Below are 17,322 nucleotides of genomic sequence, written 5' to 3'. Positions count from 1 at the left end.
TTCTGGCAAGAGAATGGGAAGCGGAAGAAGCTTATCGCAGCCTGAGGAGCGGCCGCCCAGCTTCCCGCTGGGGTAGAGAATGGAAACAGTGAGCTGCTTCAGCTCAGCCGGACTAGGCGGGGCTGCGGCTCCCAGCTGAGGCCGCTGCCGCCGTCGCCATCCAAGTCCGGCCGGCAAGAACTTTTTTTTCCCCCGCAGCGACAAGTAAGGCGCGAGTTACTTCCTCCTCCGAGCCCACGTCGCCTTCTTCGCCCAACAGTCCCAAGTAGGGCTGGCCTCAGACGAGGGGCTCTAACTTTCCCCTTCCGCTCGAACTTATCTTGGCGAGGCAGCCATAACCGAGAGAGGGAAGAGTGAGGACCGGAGCAGCGTTTGCCTTGCTTCTCCACCCCCCCCTGCAGGGAGCGGCGGGGTCGGTTCCGCCTCCGCCATGTTCTCTCTCAAGAGCCTTGTCCCGCCCGTAAAGCGCCGCCGCCGCCGCCCCCTTCCTAGCCAGCCCTCAGCCGCTTCGCAAGCACTCGTTGCCGGCCCACTTGAATCAGACCCGCGCGGCGCCGCACATACCGCGTCCACACAGCCCCCCGTACTTCCCCCGCGCGTCCCTTCTCCCGCCTCCCTCCCATAACGGCCTCTACCTACCGGACGGCGTTCCAGCTCCCCGCGTCCGCCGCCGCCTCCCTGACCAAACCCTCTCTGCCTGCGCGCGCCCTCCCTCCTCTGTCTCTAGCTGGGCGAGGCTTCCAGCCGTCGCCGTGACGCTGCACGCCCAGCTTCTCTCTGATTTCCCTGGCCCAGTCCAGTGATGCTTAAGAGGGGGGGGGGGAAACGGCGCGGGGAGGGGGATCGAGAATGACCTCTCAGCTCTACTGGGAGCGCGCACGCGCATAGCTCAGCCTGGAAACACTGCAACCCTCCCCCGTCCTTCCTTTCTCTCCTCCCTCTTCCCCATAACCTTACGCAGGGCCCCATCCTGTCGCAGCTTCTGAGATAGAGAAGTCGTTCGAAGCGCGTGTCCTGTAGACACGGAGCTGAGAGACGAGAGGAATAACTTCCTCCCCCCGCCCCCCACATCGCCTACATAACTCCCCTCACTACAAAGCTCCTAAAGGTGTGGGAGGAAGTGATGTGCAAGGAACAAACGCAGCCACCGTGTGCTGGGCGAGGCGAGGGCAGGTTCGGTCGGCCAGCCTTTTTAGGCAAGGAGAAGAGCTAGAAAAACTCCCTAATACTAAGTACGTTCAACTTGGCAGAGGCAACTTCCGAGAAATCGTATACCAAACGGTCAGTTTTTCATCATGGCCGCTTAAATAATCGCAATTAATATAAAGACCGTTCCTGATAGAGAGCCATGCTGTTCTTGAATCCCCGCCCAGTTTGGTAACCATGTCAGTTTCCGTTTTGCGGCTGAAATTACTTCTATAAGCTTCAACGTGAGACAGCAGCCCAGTTGCAGGCAGAAATAGTTGGTGAAGTCTTCTTAAAGTGGATGAAAAAAGATCTGCCTGCATGGTAGTTAAAGAACGATGTGCTTCTTAGTGCCTCAGAATCTGAGTGAACCGATATCTGACACATGGGGATGGCTATTAAGAACTACTTTCCCTTCCTTTGCAAGAAGTCACTTTTGTTCCTCCTCTCTTAATGCAACAAAAATTAACTACGAGTAATATCACTGACTTATGCATGTTACTGAAAAGTAAATCTGCTATAAGACTTACTGCCAGGTAAATATGCATACAGTGCTGCTAGTTGGAATTAATTATATACAATTTAACTGGGCATTTCTGAATAGCAAGGCATATGAGAAAACTGTAAAGATTGTCACAACTAATTTATTGTTATTAATAGAACTGAATCATGGGAAACTTTCAGTAGATTAGATCTTATATCAGAAAACGGAATATAGTGGAAAAAATTACTACCATAGGAGAAGGCAAATTGTATGCATCTTCAGTGTGTGCATCTTCAAAATATATTCCTATTTTTAATATTTTAGATATATGATTGTTTTAATTAGCCCTAATCAAGTGTATTCTGAAGGATGCTAGACTTGGCAAAGGAATTTACTAATATTTTTGATTAGGATTGTTGATACTTAAAGCCATTTTACATGTGTTGATTTATATTTGCTAACAATTCTGTGCAAAAGAATACACATAAATGTATAATTTGCAGAGACTGTTCTACAATAATGACAGCTGGTTCAAAATAAGACAGGTAGCATCTTTTCAAACCAACAAGTATTGTAAGGCTTAAACCTTCATAGTTTTTAGTAAATTGACATGCCTCTCCTCCTACTAGATTTCAAATTCTAGTACCCAGATGTTTGAAGTCCCAACTCTTTTACACATGTTCAGTTGAATGTGTTTAGATTATGTTCTTAATGCCTTACATGCAGACATCATCTGGGTAAACAGGAAAGTTGGAAGCCCCTTGAGTAAGGCTTATATTTAGGATTCCATATCTTTCTACAAGCAGTTGCAAAAGAAGTCTAAAGAGGATTGGCTTTATTGTACAGAGCAATAGTGACAATAATTCTGCATTTACAGTACTGTGATAAGATACATTAATATTGCATCCAATGCAGGGGTGGGTTCTACTTACCTTTATTACCGGTTCGCAATGGGATCGCACGCACGTGCTTCTGCACATGCACAGATCGCTGATGATGACATCTGGGGTGGTGGGCGGGGCCTCCCGCCGGTTTTACTACCGGTTCTTGTGAACCGGTCCAAACCGGGGGCAACCCACTACTGATCCAATGTGTGGAAATGATGAATTATGCCATGAATAACAACAAAAACAAAAAACAGAACAAAATTTAAAACCTGTAGAAACAAAAAAATATGGGGAACATTTTGGAAAATCCCTAGTGCTTATCAACCAGCCTTATACAGGCAGAAAATATCTTCATGCTTGCCCTCATGCAAGTGAGACAGCGTACTCTGATGATGAGAACATGGCCTCAATTCATCCTATTGCATTATAAACCAGATGATGTTGCCACAATCTTTGAGTCCCAATGTCACAGCCGACAACTCCATTACAATTCCTACTCAGCATTTCATGCAAGTGTTTTACTACCTTTCATTCAGAATAGCTTCCTTGCAGAACAGCTGAAGAGATTGTACAAAGCTGTCATAAGAAAATGGTTCCAAAGTCAGTCAGCCCAGGAAATGAAAAAATCAAAGCAAGGGAGAATCCCAGCCAAGCAGTGGAGTTACCTCTGTTATGATCTCCCATCAGCAACTTAGAAAAGCTCATTGCAAAAGTTAGGAAGCAGGAGATAAAAATCCCATTTGACAAAGTTTTTTTTTAAAAACCTGTCCAAGAAAACCCCTTTGTTATACAGGTGAAACTCAAAAAATTAGAATATCGTGCAAAAGTTCATTTATTTCAGTAATGCAACTTAAAAGGCAAAACTAATATATGAGATAGACTCATAACAAGCAAAGCGAGATAGTTCAAGCCTTGATTTGTCATATTTTGATGATTATGGCTTACAGCTCATGAAAACCCCAAATTCACAATCTCAGAAAATTAGAATATTGTGAAAAGGTTCAATATTCTAGGCTCAAAGTGTCCCACTCTAATCAGCTAATTAAGCCATAACACCTGCAAAGGGTTCCTGGGCTTTTAAATGGTCTCTCAGTTCAGTAGGAATCACAATCATGGGAAAGACTGCTGACCTGACAGTTGTGCAGAAAACCATAATTGACACCCACCATAAGGAGGGAAAGCCTCAAAAGATAATTGCAAAAGAAGTTGGATGTTCCCAAAGTGCTGTATCAAAGCACATTAATAGAAAGTTATGTGGAAGGGAAAAGTGTGGAAGAAAAAGGTGCACAAGCAGCAGGGATGACCGCAGCCTGGAGAGGATTGTCAGGAAAAGGCCATTCAAAAATGTTGGGGACTTTCACAAGGAGTGGACTGAGGCTGGAGTCAGTGCATCAAGAGCCACCACACACAAACAGATCCTGGACACGGGCTTCAAATGTTGTATTCCTCTTGTCAAGCTGCTCCTGAACAACAAACAATGTCAGAAGCGTCTTACCTGGGCTAAAGAAAAAAAGAACTGGTCTTGCTCAGTGGTCTAAAGTCCTCCTTTCTGATGAGAGCAACTTTTGCATCTCATTTGGAAACCAAGGACCCAGAGTCTGGAGGAAGAATGGAGAGGCACACACTGCAAGATGCTTGAAGTCCAGTGTGAAGTTTCCACAGTCTGTGTTGATTTGGGGAGCATTGTCATCTGCTGGTGTTGGTCCACTGTGCTTCATTAAGTCCAGGGTCAACGCAGCCGTCTACCAGGAGATTTTGGAGCACTTCATGCTTCCTTCCGCAGAGGAGCTTTATGGGGATGCTGACTTGATTTTCCAGCAGGACTTGGCACCTGCCCATACTGCCAAAAGTACCAAAACCTGGTTCAATGACCATGGGATTACTGTGCTTGATTGGCCAGCAAACTTGCCTGACCTGAACCCCATAGAGAATTTATGGGGCATTACCAAGAGAAAGATGAGAGACATGAGACCGAACAATGCAGAAGAGCTGAAGGCCGCTATTGAAGCATCCTGGCCTTCCATAACACCTCAGCAGTGCCACAGGCTGATAGCATCCATGCCACGCCGCATTGAGGCAGTAATTGATGCAAAAGGGGCCCAAACCAAGTACTGAGTACATATGCATGCTTATACTTTTCAGAGGTCCAGTATTGTTCTATGTAAAATCCTTGTTTTATTGATTTCATATAATATTCTAATTTTCTGAGATTGTGAATTTCATGAGCTGTAAGCCATAATCATCAACATTATGACAAATCAAGGCTTGAACTATCACGCTTTGCATGTAATGAGTATATCTCATATATTAGTTTCACCTTTTAAGTTGCATTACTGAAATAAATGAACTTTTGCACGTTATTCTAATTTTTCGAGTTTCACCTGTATATGCCTGACTGAAAAATGTCAGATTGAACAAGAAGCTTCAAGAACTTGGATCCATCTTTCAGTTTTGGTAGAGCTATTGCCGGCTAGCATTTCCCAAAGATTCTCAGGTTTGAAGCAGGGAACTTGTTGCTTTTCTTTCTCCACTTAGATACCTTGCTCTGAAAGTCTTTCATCATAGCAAAATTTTGCAAGGGCTGAAGCTAGAAGAGTGACTCTGAGACCAGTCAGAACCATTATGCAAATACTGAGCAGATGTGGGAGGAAAAAGCATAATATTTAAACCCCAAAACAGATTATGTAGATACTGATTTCCATACTCTGCAGTTGGCAGATTTTATGCATATGTATAAGTTATTTTCTGCCCAAAAGTGTAACTTATTCAGTCATATCCTGATAGTGACTCTTCTGCTAAGGATAAATTTTGTTACAATTTAGTGTCTGGAGGGTTGAAATGTACTGCTGTGCCTGGTGTGAAGCCTGACACCATACATGCTGCCGTAACACCTGTAATGCCTCATTTCGAAGCTACCGGTAATCTCTTGGTGCAGCTCCAGAAGTATTGGCAGATGATATGGCTCTTGGCCGAACTGATTCATCCTTAGACTTTCTCAAAATGATAAGTCAGGTTAGCCATGCTGAAAGTTCCTATATCTGGCATTATAGGACTTCAATCTACTTTGATCTACAGTAGTTCTCCCTGGTGTTCAGTCCATCAAAATAATACATTAAGCTGAGCAGGCCTCCCGGAGATAGACATGAAGATAAATGAACCAATTTCCACCTCTCTGAATCTTACCTGATTTTACTTTACCTCATACTAGAATCAGTCCTATACTTTTTAAAAAAATGTTTTATTTGTTTTATTTATATAACATTCAATTTTCATCAAACTCTGTGTGGTCTGGGTACAGTTATTTTTAAACAATCATGATACACATCATGATATACATCAGTCCTGTACTTAAGCACTCATCTGTAGTTACAAAATAAGCAACATAAGGCAGTGATTTTCTTCTAAATCTAGCTCCAATCCTCATTCCTGGATACTAGGAACACTGGGAATGATAAGAGAACTAAAAAAAACACACCAGGCTACAGAATGGAGTACATTTTAAAAAACTTATTTTTTAATACATAATAACTAACATTATATAACAGATGGTGTGATGGGGGAAACTGCATGTGTTGAGAGTATGCATAGCCTAGCTTTAAAGGCTTTAGATAGCTATTAGAAATGGCTTAAACTGTCTTATGAAATTTTAAATTCCTTGTTGTATTGCTTCAAAAGACTAATATTATTAGTTTTCCCCTTTGGAATATTTCTTCAGAAATATATAAAGTTATACAATATAAATATGTACAATTGGTTCCATCCAGATTAAATTAATTTGTGTGTATACTCTAATGGTTAGAACACGCCCATTGTTTGCCTCAAATACTTGATTTTTCTGAATGATAAAAATTTATTAATATAGTAGGTGAGCTTTATTAGGGATGGGCAAAGATCTGGAGTCAAAAGATTGGATTGTGATTCAGAGAAAACTTGCCATAGATATATCACCTGTTGGGACCAGGTGAAAAGCAACTCCAGCTTTTCAGAAGATTATAGCTGTTTTCTGCAGCTGGCATGCAATTCTGGAAAAAGACACCATAGGTTTAACATATTCTTAACAGATGTTCATATGTACCCACATGTGCTCCAAATCACATTTTGCCCTTGAATCTGGATCATGCTGCAGTTTTAATGTTTACCATTCTTTATTGCTGACAATGACTATCAGTTGTTCGTTTCAAGTATTTATGCAATTTTATGAAATCAGAATATGTAAACATCAACATATGCCATAGATTTTATGGACAAAAGATATTTATTCATTACTGCTCTATCCATGAACTGCCACGGTATTTTATTTCTTAGTCTCTGTCGTATCTCCCTGAGGTACTAGTAATGAGAATACAAGTCTAAAGGAAAGGTGTACCTGTAAATCAAATATAAGAAGAATTTTCTTTTAAATGCTCCAGGTTATTCTTGGATTCAAAGAAAGGAGTTTTCATTTGAAGTCATAATCCATTTTTCAAGTAGTGAGGAAGAATTGAAATAAGGAAGAGTTAAAAATTTGAGTTTTTATATTAGTTTTGAATAATATTGAAACTGCATGAAATTAAGTCCTGAACAAATCTCACACAGCCTTATGGTTGCAAAAATATATTCTGGGTCCAATATTAAAAAGATCCCAATAATTCACAGTTAAAGCATTAATTATGGCCTTAGAAAATTGCAGAAATAGACGACTAGTAGTAAACGTTTTTCCAAGAAAGAATCTTTTTATTTCAATTATGAATTGATATTTTATGTATTAGAATTTATCCTATACATTTGGAAGATTGAAATACATTGTTGATGAGTAGTGTGCTCACAAAATACATTTTGAAAGGACATTTCCTGGATATTTCTGTTTTAAAATAAAGTTCTGGTTTTTTTTAAAAAAAAAATCATCCCAGCTCAATGTTTTTATGTTCTGTTCTGCTATGTCATGCCATGCTATTTAGAGTCCCCTAACTCACAAAAAAGGGGGAAGGTATTGGTTTGGAATTGCAGAGTGGAGGAGGGGTGGGAAAACAGTACTGCACACAAGCAGCCTTCCTCTTGCAAAAGCCTGGATATAAGCCAAGGACATTCAAGTCTTTGATTCTCAAATATAGAAAAAAATCTTTTAAAGATACACTTCTCTGTTTTGTATCCTTTTTTGGATATCATTACAGTTCATTTGCTTTCACTGTTGAGCAGGAAATAAATAGTGCCAGTATGTGTAATATCTCGTTTCCAAGGCAGATTTCAACAGAATCTGGACAGATCCAGTTTTCCTTATACCTGAGATTGCGAATGAAAATGATAATTTTGATATTCGGGTGGTTTAGAAAGGTGTGCAGAATTTTTTTGGATAGAGTAAGATTTCAGTTGGTCATGGACTAATATATTGGTGGTTACACTTCAAAAACTAATTGAGAAGACAGAATAAACATTTAAATTCATGGTATTTAATTTATAGTAAATATAGTTAATATATTTTTCTGCTAGTTACGTACTTACTCTTTTTTAATGGCATGTTGTTACCATTATGCATTAATTCACGAAGGTCTTCTATAACTCTACAAAAGTCTTGCAGAATTGAGTAACTACATGAGGCTCTTGGCCTCAAGTTTTTATGTAGTCCTGATTTAGAATGGAAAATCTTTCCCAGACGAATCCCTCCAGAAGTTTGGGAGTACTGTCAGTTTTCATAATCTCTACCTGTTCATCTTGCTATCTGGAGCTGATTTAAAATACATAAAGGATAAAAAGTTGTCCGCGCTTGCTAGAGAACAATGTTGTAATTTCATTCCTACAGAAATTGTGATTGTTTAATACAATTTAATGCCTAGTCTACTATTGCAATCAAACACACTCTCTTTATTTTGTATTTATGCCTGATAATAAAATGACAGATGTTGCTTGTATGTCAGTCTTATAAATAATATTGGGAAACAAAAGGACTCTGAATTTAAAATGACACCCCTCCAAGAAAACAGCAGATATAAAAAGAATGATAAACACAGAACATAGAATAATAGGGTTCCTGCAAAGTTCCCACAACTTCAATTCTATCATTTCATCTCTGTTACTAAAATTTAATCCATTATAGCTGATCCTATAGTTCCCTACTCTAAAAGTTGTCAGCTAGGCCCATTGGGAACCTGTTTGACCTCCCACTTGCTGTAGAGTTTGCTTCCCAGTTGATGTTGAGGTAATTAAAGTCCTCTATTACTGCTGTGATACATTTCCTGCATACCTTAGCTCAGTGGTCCCCAACCCCCGGTCCGCGGACCGGTGCCGGGCCGTGGAGTACCTGGCACCGGGCCGCGCAGCGGCCGGGGGACATAAACGCTGCAGCGCAAAGGCTCCTGGGCCGTGCGCAATGGGCCGTGCGCAAAAGCTCCTGGGCCGTGCCCCCACCCCTGCGCGCGCTCAGCGGGCCGCGGCGATAAAAAGGTTGGGGACCACTGCCTTAGCTAACTGATTAGCAAAATGTTCTTCCTCTGCATAGCCTATAGCCGTGATGGCGAATCTATGGCATGCGTGCCAGAGGTGGCATACAGAGCCTTCTCTGGGCACACATGCCAGCTGGCCTTCATGGGTGCCAGAGCACCGAAAAACGCCCCAAAAGCAGGCCATTTTTTGGGCTGTTTTCAGGCCAGTTTTTGGGCTGGAAAAGGGCTGAAAACGGTCTGAAAAATGGCCTGAAAATGACCCAAAAAACGGCCCCAAAAAGCTGGTTTCAGGTTTCTGGTGCACAAACATGCACACGCATTCCAGTTTGGGCACGCAGTACCAAAAAGGTTCGCCATCACTGGCCTATAGTATACACCTATGGCAATGTCATTCTTTTTTTCTTTTTATAGTAACCCATATGCATTCAGGGCTTTCATTCTTGGTTTTATGCATTTCTGTAGAGGTGCAGTGATTTCTTACATATAAAGCAACTTCATTTCCTTTTAGGCCTGTTTATAGCCTTCCAGCAGTACATTCCAGTCATGAATTTCATTCTACTAAGTTTCGGTAATGGCAACAATATTGTACTCACCCTTGTGTAATATCCTCTCTGCATGCTCCAAGATGACAGCCTCCAGCTGATCCTCCGTTGCCGAGGGGGTAATTTTCGGCATTTTCGGGGGTTTGTATGGGCCAAGCTTCTTTTCTTTGGCCCGGCCCAGCTAGATGAATATGTTCCAGTCCCATAGACAGCTTTTAAGAGCCTGTGCTCTCTGGAACATCTTGGGGACTGAGAAGAGCCGAGAGGAGTTGATGTGAGGGCGGATGCCACTGGGAGGCCTCGGTGACGACGATCAGGGCAGCGGCTGCAGCTGCGGCTACTTGGCGTGTTGCTGGGGGCGGCTATACCAGTGATGGTAGCCAAAATAGCGGCGGCAGTGTTTGCAGCGGTGGCGGCGATGCGGCGGCCTTTCTGGGATCCCCGGGGGCTCATGGAGGACTCGGGGGATGATTTGGCTGCTGGTGGTGGCGTGGGCGGCTATGATGGCGGCCGTTGGGACAGCACCGAGAGAAGTCAGCCTTGTCAAATCAACTGCGGTGGAGAGTGAGAGGAGCTCACTGGTGGCTTACCATCTTGGAATTGCTCTGGATAGGAACTTTGTAAAGATCTGGGAACCTGGGAGCAACTATATGAATTATAGGATTGCTGGAAGATCTGAAGGAGACTTGGAAGGGCTGGATGGCCACGGACTAGTGACTGGTTTGTTGCCCTATTCGGTCTCAGGTTTCAGGCATTATTTGGTCATATGCCATCCGGACTATTTCCATCCGCCGTGAAGAACTCTCCCCTGGCCTTGTAGAACCCTCCCTGGATCCATCTTATCCTCTCTTTGTTACCATCTTTAGTCTGCCCCCCTCATCTTGGCTCTATATTCCATCTCATACCTTTTAGCCATAAGGAGAGTTCTTGGCCTTTGGATTGTGGGTACTGAGGGAGCCTGGTTCACTGTTGCCATTCTATTACCGGAGGTGATAGTCCATCTTTTTAATGCCAGCCATCGTGAGAGGGTGGTTTTGGCGTTTTTATCCTCCGGTTTCTTTTGAACAGCTGAGACTCTTTTTCACTGCCGTGAGAGGGCAGTGGATTCCAGATGACCCATACCAAAGGCTCTGTATTTTCTCTCCGGGATCATTTTACTTGTAGATCATGATTGAATCCCCAGCCATATATCATCTTACCCCAGGCTGTTTTCGGATGTATTCAGCAGCTGAACTTTTGGTGTTGCGAGACTCCCCACTCTCGCAGATCTGGCCCTCCACACTATCGAGGGCCTACCTTGATGATGGGTTTTGGAATCCTGAGAGGTGGCATGCAGCGAAAAGGAGGCTGAGGAGTTTTCTATCTACTTTTTTAATTAAATTTTTAAGGGGTTCTGGGGGGGAGGGTTGGATTGGAACTAGGGTTGTGGGTTTGGGGGATAACCCACTAAGGGAGGAACCAGGCCCGGCTGGGGGGCATGGCATGGGAGGCGCAGGGTCCCGGGTCGATGAGGGGGCTAGAGTGTGTAACGATGAGGGCCAGTACATCAGTACTGTGAGTGGGAGGGGCAGATATGGCGGGAGCTGGGGGCCAAACCTGGTTCTGGGAGTGCGCGCCCACTGTCTTCAAGCGGTGGCGTGCTCCGGTCCCCAAGGCTCCTCTCGTTCCCCAGGTAGTCCAGATTCTCAGGGCCCAGACCTTCGGCTGATGTTATGCAATGCCAGATCCGTAGTAAATAAAGCCCCCCTCATTTGTGATCTAGTTCAGGACGGGGGAGCCGATCTGGCAGGAATTACGGAGACCTGGTTGGGCCAAGAGGGGGGTCCCCCTCATTGAAATATGCCCTCCTGGTTTCCGCGCATTTCATCAACCGAGGTCACAGGGTAGGGGCGGGGGGGTGGCGGTTGTTATAAAAAGGTCTTGGTCCGAGGGAGACCATTGTTCCTCAGATTGCCAGTTGTGAGTCCCTCCTGGTGAAGTGGGGTCATGGGGTACAGGTGGGCTTGCTGATCATGTACCTGGCTCCCTGCCACGTGGCAGCAACCCTGCCCAAACTGCTCAACGTTATAGCCGGGGTGGCGGTTGATACCCCGAGGCTTATGGTCATGGGGGATTTTAACCTGCCAGCCATCGGTGAAGCATCTGAGGCAGCGTGGGAGTTCATGGCTTCCATGACGGCTATGAACCTGACCCAGTTAGTGCATGGCCCTACTCACACAGGGGGAAACACTCTGGACTTGGTTTTTGTCTCTGGACAGTGGTTGAATGATCTCGATATTGGGGATATAGTGACTGAACCCTTGTCATGGTCGGATCATTCCCTCCTTCGCCTTGACCTTTGAACCACTACACCCCGCTGCAGGGAAGCGCAACCGATGAGGTGGTTCTGCCCCAGGCGCCTGATGGACCCGGATCGGTTCCAGATGGAGCTTGGGCCGTTTCCTGAGGCTCTGGATCACGGCTCGACTGAAGACCTGGTGGCCGCCTGGGATAGGGCGGCCGCTGGAGCTTTGGACCGGGTCGTGCCTTTGCGGCCCCTGACTCGGTGCCGATCTCGCTTGGCTCCTTGGTTCACTGAGGAGCTGAGGGAGATGAAGTGCCGAAAAAGACGCCTGGAGAGTGGTTGGAGGGCCAGCCGGTCTGAATCTGACTGAACACTGGTAAGGTCTCATATTAAGACTTACCTTGTGGCGATAAAAGTGGCAAAATGTAACTATTTTTCCGCTCTTATTGCGTCATCAAATAACTGCCCAGCCGCCCTGTTTAGGGTGAGCCACTCCCTGCTCCTTCAGGAAGCGCGGGAGGACCCCTTGGAGGGTAGAGCCGAGGACTTCGTACAGTATCTGTATGATAAAATCACTCAGATGCAGGAACACCTGGACTCCAACGGGGTAGATCCAGGGGGGAGGATGGAGGCAGGTCTTGAGAATATTATCTGGGAAGAGTTCGATTCTGTGACTCCCGAAGACTTGGACAGGATACTGAGTAGACTGAATGCTGCCACATGTTTATTGGACCCGTATCCCTCCTGGTTGGTGCTGGCCTCTCGGGAGGTTACACGAGGCTGGCTCCAGGGGATTATAAATGCTTCTTTGAGTGCGGGTGTCTTTCCTGCCGCCTTGAAAGAGGCGGTGGTAAGACCTCTCCTCAAGAAGCCTTCCCTGGACCCGGCAGTATTAGCAAATTACCGTCCAGTCTCCAACCTTCACTTTGTTGCGAAGGTTGTTGAGAGTGTGGTAGCACAACAGCTCCCTCAGTACCTGGATGAATCGGCTTATCTGGATCCATTCCAGTTGGGCTTCAGGCCTGGGTACAGCATGGAAACGGCATTGGTCGCATTGGTTGATGATCTCTGGAGGGCTCGGGACAGGGGTTGCTCCTCTGTCCTGGTCCTATTAGACCTCTCAGCGGCTTTCAATACCATCGACCATGGTATCATGCTGCACCGGCTGGAAGAGCTCGGGGTGGGAGGCACCATGTTGCGGTGGTTCTCCTCCTTCCTCTCCGACCGGTCTCAGTCAGTGTTGGTAGGGGGGCAGAGGTTGACCCCGAGGCCCCTTGTATGTGGGGTGCCACAAGGGTCGGTCCTCTCGCCCCTCCTGTTCAACATTTATGTGAAGCCGCTGGGTGAGATAATCCGTGGTTTTGGGATGAAGTACCACCAGTACGCTGATGAAACCCAGCTATACATCTCCACCCTGGACCACCCCAATGATGCCCTTGAAGTGATATCCTGGTGCCTGGAGGCCGTACGGATCTGGATGGAGAGGAACAGACTCAGGCTCAACCCATCCAAGACCGAGTGGCTGTGGTTTCCGACATCCCGATATAATCAGTTGATGCCATCACTGACTATTGGGGGCGAGTCATTGGCCCCCACGGAGAGGGCTCACAACTTGGGGGTCCTCCTGGACTCACAGCTGTCTTTAGAAGAGCACTTGACGGCTGTGGCCGGGAGGGCATTTTATCAGGTTCGCCTGATTCACCAGTTGCATCCCTTTCTGGATCGGGACTCGTTAAATATGGTCACTCATGCCCTCATCACTGCCCCCCTGGACTACTGCAATGCTCTCTACATGGGGCTCCCCTTGAGGAGCACCCGGAGGCTCCAGCTGGTCCAGAATGTGGCTGCATGGGTGGTTATGGGGGCGACGGGGCGCTCCCATGTGACCCCCCTCCTGCGCGACCTGCACGGGCTCCCGGTGGTCTTCTGGGTCCGCTTCAAGGTTTTGGTTACCACATTTAGAGTGCTCCATGGCTTAGGACCGGGGTATTTACAAGACCGCCTTCTGCCACCAGTAGCCTCTCACCGACTAGTATGCTCCCATAGAGAGGGGCTCCTCAGGGTGCCATCGGCCAAACAATGTCGACTGGCGGCCCCCAGGGGGAGAGCCTTCTCTGTGGGGGCACCCGCCATCTGGAACGAGCTCCCCCCGGAGATACGGAGGATCCCGGACCTGCGTGCTTTCTGCCGTGCCATCAAAACATTTCTTTCCCAGCAGGCCGGCCTGGCCTAACCTCTCCTTTAAACTTTTTAACATTTTTAAAATTCTTCAATTTTAAATTTGTCTTATGAATTTTGGGTGTTTTAAATTTTGTTTTCTGGGCCAATTATTTAATTGTATTTTAATGGTTTTTTAACATTTGTATTATATGTATTTTATTTGGCTGTTCACCGGCCCGAGTCCTTCGGGAGTAGGGCGGTATACAAATTCAATAAATAATAATAATAATAATAATAATAATAATAATAATAATAATAATAATAATAATAATAATAATAATTCAAATTTGCTCTGTTTGTTCCTCACACTATGAGCATTAGTATAGAGGCATCAGAGTTCTTTATGGTTCTCCCTGCTTTTGCTTCCTATGTCTCCTGTTTTATATCTGAGTTCTCCTTCCTTCTCACCACTCCCTACCAGGGGTGGGTTCTAAATTTTTTTACTACCGGTTCTGTGGGCGTGGCTTATTTTGTGGGTGTGGCTTGGAGGTCATGTTACTAGGTGGGCGTGGCTAGCTGGTCAGAGTCATTTCTGGAAGGTCCTCACACTTATGACCACTCCTCGCACTTACGACCCGACTCATTTGTTTGCTTTTAACACTGATCAGCTGTAGGACGGCCCTTTGAAGCCCCGCGGCAAGAGTTTAAACAGTTTTTTTCCTTCTAGTCATCAGCTGGGACTCAGGAGGCAGCAATAGATTGGGGGTGGGACCAAATAAAAGGTAAGAATAACGGGGATGGGAGGGCAGGGGGGGAGAACCAGTTCGGTGACGTCATATCGTCACCGCTACTGGCTCGGCCGAACCGGACCGAACCGGGAGGAACCCACCACTGCTCCCTACCTCATTGGTTGGTTGGTTGTCTTGGGGCTGATGCTTGGGATTAGGTCTTAAAGATCCTAAAGATTGGTCATCCTCCTCTTCCAGTTTTAGTTTGAAGCCCTTTGGATAAGACGAGTCAGTTGTTTTCTAAACACATTCTTCCCAGTTCTTGTGAGCTGAAGCCATCCCCTGCCAGAAGCCCTTCATAAAGGTAATGTAGACCATGGTCTAGGAATCAGAAATTTTCTCAACCTCACCATCCTTTAAGCCAGTGATTTATTTCTAAACTTCTCCGTTCCCTCATTGGTTGTTGACCAATTGGAAATACAGATGAAAATACCACCTGTTCTCCTTAACCTTTGGCTTTCATTCTGAGCTGCTAATAGTCTATTGATATCGTTTTTAGGCTCTTTGTTGCATCATTTGTGTGGGCTTGATTATTTTAATAAGGTTCTCAGTCACATCTTTGGTTTTTCTTCCTGGGAGACAAAATATTCCATGAATTGATTGTCCAGTTTACAAATTGCTGATTCCATTCCCCTGAGAAGTAAGTCTCCTTTGCCACCATTGGGAAGCTATTTTTCTTCCTGTCAATGATGTCCCTTCTCCAGATGTCTGCATGCTTTCTTCCAGGAAGAGGATATAAAATCAATTGCTCAGCTCCAATGGGGCTTTACTGTATTAGACAGCCGAAACATTGTTCTTGGTTGTTGTTTATTTCTATGAGTGACATGTTGCCATTGGCCTGTATCGAAGTTCATCTAAAGCAGGGGTGTCAAACTGACAGTTCCCAGGCTGGATGCATCACATGCAGGCCATGCTCACCCCAACTTCGTGAATGGGAAAAACATCAAAAAAGGTCACATGATGGCAGTGTGATGCCACAAGTTTGACACCCATGATCCAGTGGTGGGTTGCCCCTGGTTCGGACCGGATCTATAGAACCAGTAGTAAAACCGGCAGGAGGCTCCACCCACTGACCCTGATGTCATCAGAAGCGATCTGCGCATGCGCCAAAGCAAGGTGCACGAGTGAAGTGGTTGCGTGCGATCCCGTTGCAAACCGATATTAAAGGTAAGTAGAACCAACCCCTGCTGTGATCTAAAAGTTCATTTGCGGGGGTTGGGTAGTTGTTTGTTCCTTGCTGTGTTCAGTTTGGATGTAATCTCTGGTTGAATGTGTTGGTTGAGTCTCAATGATCAGTCTTGCCTCTAGACAATTTAAACATTTATTTATTTTTTATTTTGTAAACTGCAGTTCTTGCACTTCATCAGGGGCAAGAATGGTTAGATCTAATTTAAAGACTGCATCAGTCTATTAGTTTTCCAGATTATTGTCAATTTACCTCTGCAACTTTAGAAACTAGGCTGGTGAAGTACCCCAAAACCAGTCAAGCACATCTTGGCTAGAGATACTTCTCCATTCTCACCCAGACAGATGTCCGTGATGTGAGCCAGGATCATCCTATCTGCCACAATTAAATTGTGCATTTGGACCTCTGAAAAATAAGGAATTGTGTCTATACATTTCATTAACATTTATAAAACACATACAAATACACAAATTCTGAAAAAATATTAGACAAAAAAGGATACATTGGCTGATAATATATTGTAGATTACTGAATAATGGGCAAGGAAAATCTTGAGTCTATAAAATAAAGTAGGAAACTGAAACAATTATTATGTTATCTACCAAGTGGGCAGTATTTTTACTGGTTAATTTTATTTTATTTTTTATTTTTTTTATTTTAAATTTTTTATTGTAAACAAACATACACATATAGACATAAACATTAAAACAAACTAGACATAAACTAACTATACAATGAAATCAAGTCGCATGACTTGAACTTTGAAAGTAGAGCTACTTCGGTAATTATGTATCAATATATCTATATATATTATCTTTCATCTTGTATCAATGTTTATATAACGATATTTCCTGTTATTTACTTATTTTTGTAGTATTGGGTGGTAATCTCTTATTTCGTGTCTTTTTTATCTAACCATTTGTACCATTCTTGCCAAATTAAGTAAAAGTCTGTATCTTCTTTTCCTTGTATTTCTTTGGTCAATTTGTCCATTTCTGCACATTCCATAATTTTTTGTATTATTTTTTCTTCTGGTGGCGTGTTTTCCAATTTCCACATTTGTGCGAAGACAATTCTAGCTGCAGTTAGGATATGTATTATCAAATATTGTGTCTCTTTTTTATAGTCCTTTGTCAGTATACCTAATAGATAAGTTTCTGGTCTGAGGGGTACTTTTTGGGCGGTAATTTCTTCCAGCTGACTTTGAATTGTTTTCCAAAATTTTTTGACTTTGGGGCATGACCACCACATGTGGTAGTAGGTCCCCTTCTGTATTTTACACTTCCAACAGTTCTGATTAGTATTGGGAAACATCCTTGCCAACCGTGCAGGGGGGAGATGCCACCTATAAAACATCTTGTACGTATTTTCTTTGTAGGGCACGGACATT

At 44.5% G+C, this 17,322-nt stretch overlaps 1 protein-coding gene across 3 annotated transcripts in view; it reads right to left on the bottom strand.

Annotated features, from left to right (window-relative positions):
• RAP1B (RAP1B, member of RAS oncogene family) overlaps positions 1-1,008 on the bottom strand; it is a 39,485-nt gene extending 38,477 nt beyond the window's left edge. Inside the window, exon 1 of one of the 3 annotated variants that reach the window (XM_070947122.1) lies at positions 958-1,008. The gene's annotated coding sequence lies outside the window, so the exon portion shown is untranslated. Of the gene's footprint in view, positions 1-639; positions 822-957 lie in introns of those variants that run through there. The other 2 variants (XM_070947121.1, XM_070947120.1) reach the window with 2 other exon arrangements.
• Between the last annotated feature and the right edge of the window lie 16,314 nt (positions 1,009-17,322).

Source organism: Pituophis catenifer, unplaced genomic scaffold, assembly GCF_029215685.1.
Source record: "Pituophis catenifer annectens isolate HBS135680 unplaced genomic scaffold, rPitCat1.0.hap2 SCAF_7, whole genome shotgun sequence".
Taxonomy (NCBI): Eukaryota; Metazoa; Chordata; class Lepidosauria; order Squamata; family Colubridae; genus Pituophis; species Pituophis catenifer.
This window is presented reverse-complemented; position numbering and strand designations above follow the sequence as displayed.